Source organism: Chenopodium quinoa, unplaced genomic scaffold, assembly GCF_001683475.1.
Source record: "Chenopodium quinoa cultivar QQ74 unplaced genomic scaffold, ASM168347v1, whole genome shotgun sequence".
Taxonomy (NCBI): domain Eukaryota; kingdom Viridiplantae; phylum Streptophyta; class Magnoliopsida; order Caryophyllales; family Amaranthaceae; genus Chenopodium; species Chenopodium quinoa.
In genome coordinates, this window is record NW_018743327.1 from 3379267 (window position 1) to 3390379 (window position 11113).

The 11113-nt window shown below is 39.1% G+C and overlaps 1 long non-coding RNA gene across 1 annotated transcript; it reads left to right on the forward strand.

Moving 5' to 3' along the window:
• Nucleotides 1-2944: 2944 nt before the first annotated feature.
• Nucleotides 2945-3550, forward strand: LOC110737344. Its single transcript, XR_002514369.1, has 2 exons — nt 2945-3078; nt 3326-3550. It is a non-coding gene; the product is annotated as an uncharacterized LOC110737344 (long non-coding RNA).
• The last annotated feature ends 7563 nt before the right edge of the window (nt 3551-11113 follow it).

Genomic DNA, 11113 nt, shown 5'->3' on the forward strand with positions numbered 1-11113 from the left:
ATATTATAAGCCCAATTCCGATGAATATTGAGGATGTTATGGCCAAATTACTTAACTGGGCCCGGTTTGAGCCTTATATGCAGCCCAATGATCTAGAGGAGGGCCTAATATATATTTATCATTCCTAATGCAATTAGGAATGACTTTAGTCTTCTAGATTCTTCTAGAAGGTTCTTTTCATTCCTAATTCAATTAGCATTGATAAATTGACTTTTGTTGTCTTTTTTAGAGTTTTAATCAGAATAAAAGAACGTTTTTGAGGAAAATACGATTTTATCCTCCTGTACGGCAATTTCTATCTGATATTAAGAAAACGCGTCAAAAACTTGGTCAGCGCCAAATGCCAGCATTAGCGCTTGACGGTAAGCTTAGCGCCTGGCGCTAACGTCAGCGTCTGGCGCTGACCTGGTTTTACGCATCAAAACTCTGTTTTGATTTTTTATCTTTTTAGCTGATTTTATCTATAAATAGCTTCCTAAAAACTCCATTTTCATTCACCAACTCTCATCAAGATTCTCTTGATTACTCTCTCTCTCTCTTTTCTAAACTAGCTTTTTCACAAATACAAAATTCCTCATACATTAGACTTAGATACACCTAGCCAAGTTCGAAGTTGCCTTCGCCCTAGACGTGAAAGGTTTAATTTCTGAGGGTTTGGTCCCAAATCTCTCTTTCAATTATTTAATTTAATTGTTTTGTTTATTATTTTCCTTGAAGTTACTAACGCGTGTATTTTGATATTAGAAGAGGTACGAGACATCCAAGCAAGTACTTTAATGGTTTAATTGATATTTTGATATAGAAATCATGCTTAGATTGTTATTTTGATTCCTAGTATCATGTCTAGGGTAACTTTAATATTAAGTATGATTAAAAGTATGATGCTTCCTATGTTCTTTCTAATATTTATGATTGTTAGTATCATGTTAGGGTTAAAGCGTTGATTTTTATTGCTTAGTGACATGCTCGGGTTTGTTATTAATCTTGTTAGTATCATGCCTAGGATTTTGCTATTATTATTATGCTTTATTTTTAACATGAACATAATTTATGATTATAATTATTGTTATTGTTATGATGATTATTATGATGCTTGATATTTTATGGTTATTGCTTGATCACTCTTTGTATGCATGTTTAAAGGGAATTGGTACTTGTAATCACGCTTAATAAGATAATTTATAATCTTGTTAGGGTCAATATGATTATAATTCAAGTGATCGCCAATGATAGATTCATTTGTGCATTAAATTCCAACATAAATTAAACAGGTTTAGGGTAAACCTATTGATTGCATGTTAGTTAGAAAGCGCACATGAATACGATCAGAATAAAGTAGAGGCCTATTATTAGGGCAGGTTCAATCTCTTTTAGGCTGGATTTGTACCTTCATCCCCGAACCCTATTTGGTTCAAGACCTTATGGAGTTCACGATCTCTTGGATCATTAAGCGGCGTAACCTTCACCTCGTGAACGGTTTACAAGTTCCTAAAAAACTTGTTGGCGACTCTTTTGCTCTATCTTTTTTCCCTTTGGACGCCACCGTACTTTAGTGTATGATCACAGTGGGGTTCAAGCTAGGGGTTAACGCTTGAAATATTCCCTACAGTTTTTGGCGACTCCACTGGGGAGGATTTCTATTTTAATTTCTGAAATTTATTTCGGCAATGATTTAGAATGAGTGGATGAGACTCGAAAAGTTCTAAGTATTTCATGTGCGTAATTTTGATTAACATTATTGTCATATGCATAAAAAAGATCTCATTGGAAAGACCATCCGTAATGAGTTAAAACATAGGATTTTACACGTAGGAAATTTGAGGAATATCTTTCACAACTATGACCGAAATAACACTTCGCGAAATTGGAAAATTTTATCGAGCACAGAAAGCTGCTAAGGCATGTAGGAATTAGCGTCAACGAACAGAAAATTAGCGCCAGAATCTTGACTGTAGCGCTAGATGACAGCTCTGTCGCCAGGCGCTACAGCCAAAATCCAGCGCCAATCTCTTTTTTCTGGCGCCAAATTCTTCCAATACCGAGCCAGAAATATGCGTTCTAATTTCGACCAGTTTTTTGCATTGTTTACTCGATCCTACTTCCTGATTGTGTTTTTCTCACTTTTCTGAAACCCATATGTGATCTACATATGGACATAACCCTCTAGGAATTCATGCTCCATCTACCTGATTGAACGCTCTAAGCAACAAAGGGTACATCCAAGAATGTTGAATTCACCAAACCATGGAAGCGAGTTTTTTCTAAAACTCGCAGTGTCCCATCCACTCGCGCCAACCCTTCACGGTTAGGCTTCCGCGCGGTGCATCCGGACAATTAACCATGGACCCTCTATTGACTAACCCATATCCCGATCATTAGAGAACTAGAGCCATGGTTAGGTGCAAACGCATTGCATCATATCGTGTCTACTTGACTAATTGTGCATTATTTGTTGTACATATGGTATATGTTTTTCTTAACCGTTTGTTTGACTTGTGTTAAGATTAAATAAATTAATGACTAAAAGAACTTTTCCTAATTAATTAATCTGAGTAAAGAAAGTCTAATATCTTAACCAGAATTGACCTAGTACGACTTTAGGCATACCTCTGTTGATTAATAACACTTAGGGCTGGCAAAAATTGACACGACCCGAAAACCCGACCCGAACCCGACCTGAAAAAAGCGGGTTAGGGTTGAGTTTTTCAACCCAAAAACTTAAATGGTTCGACACGAACCCGAACACGAAATTAAATGGGTTAGGTTAAGGTTAAGAATATCAACCCGAAAACGACCCACTTAACCCGAAAACATAATTGGGTCAAAATCAAGTCGGGTTAACCCGAACCTGACCTGAATAACCCGAAAAAAATAAGGAAATTTTTTTTTTAAAAACCCCTAAAGTAACCAGCCCAAGCCCAAATTCATGCCCATATAAAAAGTAAAACCCTAGGGGTTCTTTAATCAATTGTAGCCTCTCAACACCCCTCCTCTCTCTCTCTTAATTTTATGATTTTCTCCCTCTAAAATCTCAAGCTCTCAACGTTTCTTTAAGGGCTTCAATCATCAATCTTTAAGGTAATTTCAACAACAATAATCTATGTGTGAGGTTACTATGTATCAGAGTTATATTTTATTACGCTATTAATTCATATTATTACTTCGTATTATCGTATCTTTTGCATGTTTATTTAGTATTTCCTACTTGATTTAAATACAATTGTGTTTATATTATTACTTCAGTTTTTTCTTTTAATGGTTGTATGGTTGAATCGGGCCTTTGGGATATTAACTTCATCTTTAATTTTTTTTTTTCCTTTTGTAGCAGCCAAGATCCTCAATTGCAAAGCTTGTTATTATCATGAACAAGGATGGTACGCCACCATTTGCATCGCCTGCCCAAAATTGAAGTTTTTGTTTATAACTTGTAAAAACATTTATATCTTTTGAACTTTTTGTAATTTTCTATGTAGATCTGACATTAAATAGACTTGGGTTTGTAATATATTAAGAGTTAAGTAATGTTTATCAGCTTTTTGTATGGATTTAATTATGGTTTAAAAGAAATCAGACTGTTTAAACAAATTAGGTTGTTTGGGTTGGGTCAACCTGGATATAGCAACCTGATTCAAAACCCAAATAAAAAACAGGTCAAATAAGGTCAATTTCGGGTTGACCCTAACCTGAAATTATCAGGTTCAGGTTGGAGTTTTCAACCCAAAAAGTTAAATAGATCAGGATCGGGTTGGGGGGTAGCTGACCCGAAATCAGCTGACCCGAACACGAACCCGACCCGACCTGATCCGTTTGCCAGCCCTAATAACACCGAAAACAGTTTTAGATTGAAGCTCAAGCAATGGCGCCAATGTTTGAACTGTAGCGCCACTTTGTGGAGTGTGGTGCCTGGCGACAGCTCTGTCGTCTGGCGCTACACTACAAAGAGAGACGCCAGTCCTATCGTCTTGACGACAGTTCGGATTATTAATCGAGTCATCACTTTGTGTCTAACTAACTAGTTTGCTAATTAATTCGGTTAAATTTTACTGCCAATAATACTTTGTTAAGTCATTAATTGAGTCTAGGCACTAAGTCCCATGGTCTTACACAAGAGTCCAAGCATGTCACTTACACTCAACGCACACACCAATGCACATACTTTGACCATGTCTAAGAGAGTCTTGTATACGCGTTTTTGTTCCGTCATTTTTTTAGGGGGGTAAGTCGAATATTAATCCTCCAATTTAAATACCATACTTGGTTCCTAAAAATATATACATTATTTTTGCCAAAATATGCACCTTTTTTTTAATTTTTTTTCCTCTTTAAAACCGTAAAGTCAAGGTCGATTTGAGTCAAGTAATTAAAACACAAAATGGTTAAATTACAGCGCGTGGTCAAGAAAGGAAGGGCGGTTAATCAAAGACAACCTTTTCGTACAAGTCCAACTTTTCGACAAACCCATTGCTCGTAAGAGGAAAGCTAGGGCAGTAATGGCAACGCAAGAAGAAGTCAATGAGCTAAGGAACCAACTGGTTACCGTGACTGAGGCACTAAAGCTCCTAACCCTTAAGATCGATGATCCCGTGAAACAACAACAAATGGACCTCATGCAAGAGAGTCTAAGCAAGCTATCTAGCGACTACAAGTTTCAAGGGATTAGTTCACAAGGGGTCTCGGTGGACAAAGATCTTCTTCCGCAGAAGTTCAATGCCAACGACATCCCGAAATTCAAAGCAACCGATAACCCTTATTTTCATTTAAGAGCCTTCGAGACAATAATGATTATTAAGGGTATCGATAAGAAGGTTTTCCCCTCTTTGTTCTCAATATCTCTGGAGACCGTTTGCCAGCAATGGTTCTTTTCTCTCGAGAAATAAAAAACTTCCACTTGGGAGTCCATAGAAAACGCTTTCGTCGATAGATACAAATGAAACATTCAAGTTGAGACCGACCATAGGGAGCTTGAAATCCTCAAGCAGAAGGAGAACGAAGGCTTCACCTCCTTCTTTAACAAATGGAGAGAAACCTCAGCTAAGATGATTGAGGTACCGAGTGAAAAAGAGTCTGTAAGGTTATTCATCAAGAACCTTCAAGAAAAATACTCCAAGCATCTCAAGTATCAAAATAATCTCCATACCTTCAAGGCCATCTACGACATTGGAATCAATATTGAAGACGATCTGGCTAAGTTGAAAGCTGCCAACAATAACTCCAATAGTGGCTGGAAAGGCAAGAAGAACGACAATCGTTCTTCTTCCAAAACCACCCACTTAAACAATGTTAGCACTTTTAACCTAGGTGAAGTCCTTTCTATGAATAATCAAGGACAAAAGAAACTATTTAGGAGGAACTTTACTCCTATTGGCATGAGTTATGACACCGCATTTGATCGATTAAATGCAAAAGGTCTTATAACTCCCATTGGACCATTTGGGGACCCACCAGTCGAAAAAGAGGTCGGCTAACTAGAACCCCAATGCACACTGCAAGTATCACCAAGGTAGGGGCCATCTCACTGAGAACTGTTGGAAGCTTAAAGAAGCTATCCAAGACATAATCGATAACAACAAGCTGCCATTGCCCCCTGCCAGTAAGAAGCCAAGTATGGATAATGCGCCTCTTGCTCATTCCTTGGCTATCTCCGATGAGGGAAACGAGGTTGACCCCTCGTCTCTCATCAAACCTGTCAAAGGAATCCATGCCATCGAAGAAGAAGAGGAGATCTTTTTTGACGCCATAGATAACCTTCCAGAACCATCAAGTAAAGAGGACATACAATCACTCACACTGTCTATGATGGAAGGATCGCATTTGCTAGGTGAAACTCTCAAGACTATAAAGGAACTTCAGAAGAAATATGACGAGGTTTCACTCCCGAAAGATGAACCTAAGAGAGAATCCACACCCATGGGAACGACTTACGAGGCAACACGTTTTCCTTTACAAGTCACTGAAAAACCTAAGAAGAGTAATAGACTCTACGTTCCAATTGGGATCCCATATATACAAACGTTCGAAATGCTCTCCGAGAGTGGCAAGATAAAACCTCTCGAACCGAGACCATTCGAATCGTTGAAAAGGACAGATAGATATTACTGTCAATATCACCAATCAGGAGGTCACACTATTGAAAACTGTTTTAAATTCAAGGATTTAATTTAGAAAATGATTGATGAAAAGAAGCAGGTCCAAGTTCCACAAGAAGAGGATGCAAGTATTAATGGAGTTTGGGACAGCGATGAAGAAGACGTCTACTTAAAAGACATGGTAGGACCTCCACCTTCAGTGTCATACGCCATGGATGAATTTTGGGCTGAAGAAGATTCATCGATAGACGTCCTTACAAGATCCGGGAGAATGCAATCTCCCGTTCAACACAACCCATGCCAACCACACAACAAGTTCCCATACCTATCATTGAAGATAATGATATCGTCAAACAGTTCAAGAAGACAAAATTTGAAATGAACGTATGGAAACTTCTGGCGACATCCCGAGAACATAGGTTGGCTGTAATGAATGCCTTGGACAAAATAGGGATAGATTTTGACACCACTCCTGAGGGGTTGGCTAACTTCCTCACGAGTGACCTACCTAGTCCCATCAATTTGATCACCTTTTCTGACAAGGATTTACCCCTAGAAGGTGACAAACACTATAAGGCATTAAACCTCACAGTAGTTTGCAAGGGAATGAACGTCCCTATGACTCTTGTAGACAATGGATCAACCATTAATGTCTGTCCACTTAGAACTGCGAGGATGCTAGGCATAAGGGATGAAGACTCAACCCCGTGAACATAAGGAATAATAGCCTACGACAACACTCGTCGTCAAGCTCTTAGAAAAATTACCATGAATGTAACGGCGGGAGCAATAGAACACGCTACTACTTTCCAAGTAGTAGATATCAAGGCTTCGTTCAATTTGCTGTTGGGGACGCCCTTGGCTTCATGACCTAAAGGCCGTCCCCTCATCTCTCCACCAACAAGTAAAAGCCATAGTTGGGGGAATTCTTATGACCATCGATGCTTCACCTATGAGAATCAAGTCTATAGAAAATCCAATAATTAATGTGGAGCACGATGACGATGATGAAGATTTATGGGGCTTTAACGAAGAGGTCTCCTTAATCCGTGAGGATGAAAGGACCCCTTTCTGCCACGACCCCCATTCTAACATGATCGTGAATCCTATTCTGAAGAAAAAAGGACATTTCCCTAGGATGACCCTAGGAAAGAAGAAAGGAATAACAAAACTGCTGGAGTCACCTGGCCTTCCTAAATTAGATACTTTCGGACTTGGTTTCGAACCAACTCAGAAAGATCTTAAGCGAGCCCAAGAAAAATCAAAGACACGTAGAGACGCTCGCATTCAGAAGAAAGTAATCCCAATGGATCAGTACCCTCTCACCCTTAATGGTCAATTCATAAAAGAAGGAGAGGACTATCCATGCCATGAATTTCCCGAGCCATTTGTTGTAAACGGCATAAGGCAACCGAGATTTGAAATTTTCTTGGATTGCTATTTCATAGATGAAATCCCAACTCCTGTCCATAAGGAGAAAGCACCCCCATGCTTTGACTTTAACGTCATGGGATTATTATTTGGGCGAGAAAAGGATGAGCCGACATAAAAAGAGGATAACTCCTCGTTCATTCAAACAGTCCTACAAAGTGAAAACTTCGATCCCTCGAAGCTAATCACTCCAGTGGAAGGATCACTACAAGGGTGGCGCAAGACCGTCAAGGTGACTACTCCAAGTGGAAGGAAGATATCCATCACGACAGGGCAAGGACCGATGTTCGAAGAGTCGTCTGAGTCAGAGTCTCTCCCTATAGAGTAATCTAGGTCTTTAGTAGAAGCACCTTCCCTATCTATCTCTTCTCCTAGAATAGTTAGTGATCAAGTCCATGAGGACATATCACTCTTTGATGTAATGATCTCAGAGTATAATGATATAATTTCTTCTACTTACTTCTTGTGTTCTTCTCTAACCCAAGATGACGAGCATTGCTTAACTAACAATGAAAAGGACAAGGAACTTATTAAAGCAATGGAAACACTTGAAAAGAAAACACCGATAATTGAAGAAACTGAGACGGTTGATATCTTAAATGATTCAACCAATAAAAGAGAAGTTAAAATCGGACTAACACTTAATGAATAAGAAAGAACCGATTTAATTAACTTACTTAAAGAATTTATCAATGTATTTGATTGGTCATACGAAATACATCGATAAATATTAGGCATTCATAGAGAAATAGCTCAACACACTATACCACTAATTCCAGGAATGAAACCTGTAAAACAAAAGTTACGTCGAATGAAACCCGACGTAGCTCTCAAAATAAAAGAAGAAGTTCAAAAACAAATAACTGCAGGTTTCATCAAGGTATCTAAATACCCTGAATGGGTCGCCAACGTCGTCCAAGTTCCGAAAAAAAAGGAAGGGTAAGAATGTGTGTCGACTATCGAGATCTAAATAAGGCAAGTCCAAAGGACGACTTCCCTTTACCACACATCGATATTCTGGTAGATAACACGGCAAATCACGCACTTCTCTCGTTCATGGATGGATACGCAGGTTATAATCAGATTCTCATGGCAGAAGAAGAAATGGAGAAAACAACCTTCATAACACCATGGGGTAGTTACTGCTACACAGTAATGCCATTCGGGTTGAAAAACGCGGGTGCCATTTACCAACGTGCAGCGACTTTCTTACTCCATGACATGATGCATAAGGAAGTCGAAGTATATGTCGACGACATGATTGTAAAATCAAAAGACCGCCCATGCCATCAAGTAGCCTTAAGAAAATTTTTCGAAAGGCTAAGAAAATACATTATGAGGTTGAACCCATCTAAGTGTGCTTTTGGAGTTACTTCAGGTAAGCTTTTGGGTTATGTCATAAGCTCTAGAGGAATAGAGATAGAACCAACCAAGATCAAAGTAATCATGTCAATGCCACCTCCCAAAATTGAGAAGCAAATTCGAGGATTTATTGGCCGGTTGCAATACATAAGTAGGTTCATATCAAAATTGACGACGATATGTGAACCAATCTTTAAAAAGCTTAAGAAGAATGTACCAGTAATATGGGACGACGAGTGTCAAAAAGCCTTTGAATAGATCAAATCCTATCTTGCAAATCCTCCCGTATTAGCACCAGCACTTCCCGGAATACCTCTTATGTTGTACTTAACAGTTACCAAAGAGACAATGGGAGCTATGCTAGCACAAGAAGTAGAAGGCAAAGAAAACGCAATCTACTATCTAAGCAAGAAAATGCTCGAATATGAAGCAAGTTATACGCCACTTGAGAAATTGTGCCTCGCCTTGTTGTGGGCCACAACCAAGTTAAGACATTACATGCTAGTGCATACCGTCTTTATAGTCTTTCGATTAGATCCACTCAAGTATATATTCGAGAAATCTACACTCAATGGACGCATATTGAGATGGATAGTCAATTTAGCCCAGTTTGATGTAAGGTTTATGCCACAAAAAGCTATCAAAGGATCTGTGGTGTCAGACTTTCTAGCGGACTTTCCAATAGAAGACTCGACGCCAATACAAGACAATGAATTTCCAGATGAAGACTTAATGGTCACTGAAGATGATACTTGGACCTAATACTTCGACGGAGCCTCAAACCAAAAGGGATGTGGCGTTGGAGTATTACTAGTATCACCTAAAGAAGAGCATGTTCCAATCTCCATAAAGCTTGATTTCGACATTACCAACAACGCTGCTGAGTACAAAGCATGCGTGGTAGGCCTTGAGACACCTTTGGAATTGGGAGTGAAAAGGTTATGGATATTCAGAGACCCTTCACTAATCATCAATCAAATATCCAAAAGGTGGAAAGTAAGGAGCGAAAGTCGGGCCCCTTACCAAACCTATCTGGAAATTCTTACTAATCAGTTAGAGAAGGTTAAATACACATATCTACCTAGAGAAGAAAATCAATTTGCTGATGCCTTGGCAAGATTAGCCTCGATGGTTAAAATTCCCACGGAAATCGAGCAAATGCCTCTAACTATAGAAAAAAGGCATAAACCAGCATATATTTAAGCTATAGAGGATGATGAAGTAATCCAAGATGAAGAAGAAGAAGAAGAAGAACCATGGTACACGGATATACTCAACTACGTCACCAAAGGAGAATACCCTCCCCATGTTGACAAAAGAGAAAAACGAGCATTAAGACTCTTGGCTTCCCAATATGTACTCATAGACAACGAGCTACATAAAAGGGTACCTAAGGTCGAGCTCTCTTATGTGTAGGAAAAAAGGATGCCCAAAGAGTAATGAGGATAGTCCACGAAGGAATCTGTGGCACTCACATAAATGGCAAAATGTTAGTCCAAAAGATAATGCGAGAAGGATATTATTGGACTACAATGAATAGGCATTGCCATCAATACGTAAAAAGATGCCCTAAGTGCCAAATCTATGCCAATTTACAACATGTTCCTCCATCCTTGCTCTACACCTACACGTCACCATGGCCGTTCTCTACATGGGGAATTGACATCATCGGCAAAATCACTCCCCCAGGAACAGGAGGCCACGAATATATCCTAGTAGAAATTGATTACTTCACAAAGTGGGTCGAAGCGCAATCATACGCTAAACTCACTGCAAAACATGTAGCACTCTTTATCGAGAGAAATATTATTTGTCGATACGGAGTCCCACATGAAATGATAAGTGACAATGGAACTCACTTTCAAGCCGAATGTGAAGAATTGCTACAAAAATATGGCATTCAACATCATCATTCTTCCCCTTATAGACCTCAAGCAAATGGAGCAGTCGAGGCAGCTAATAAAAATCTAAAGACTATCATCGAGAAAATGACGTAAAATTATAAGGATTGGCCTGACAAACTTCACTTCGCATTGTGGGGTTATCGCACGTCAATTTGCACATCAACAGGAAATACGCCATTTTCCTTGGTATATGGAATGGATGCCGTACAACCTGTCGAACTAGAGATTCCATCTCTACGCATTGCATTAGAGAGCAAACTCGATGAAGTTGAATGGACTAGAGCAAGATATGAAGAGCTAATTCTACTCGATGAAAAACGACTAGAAGCT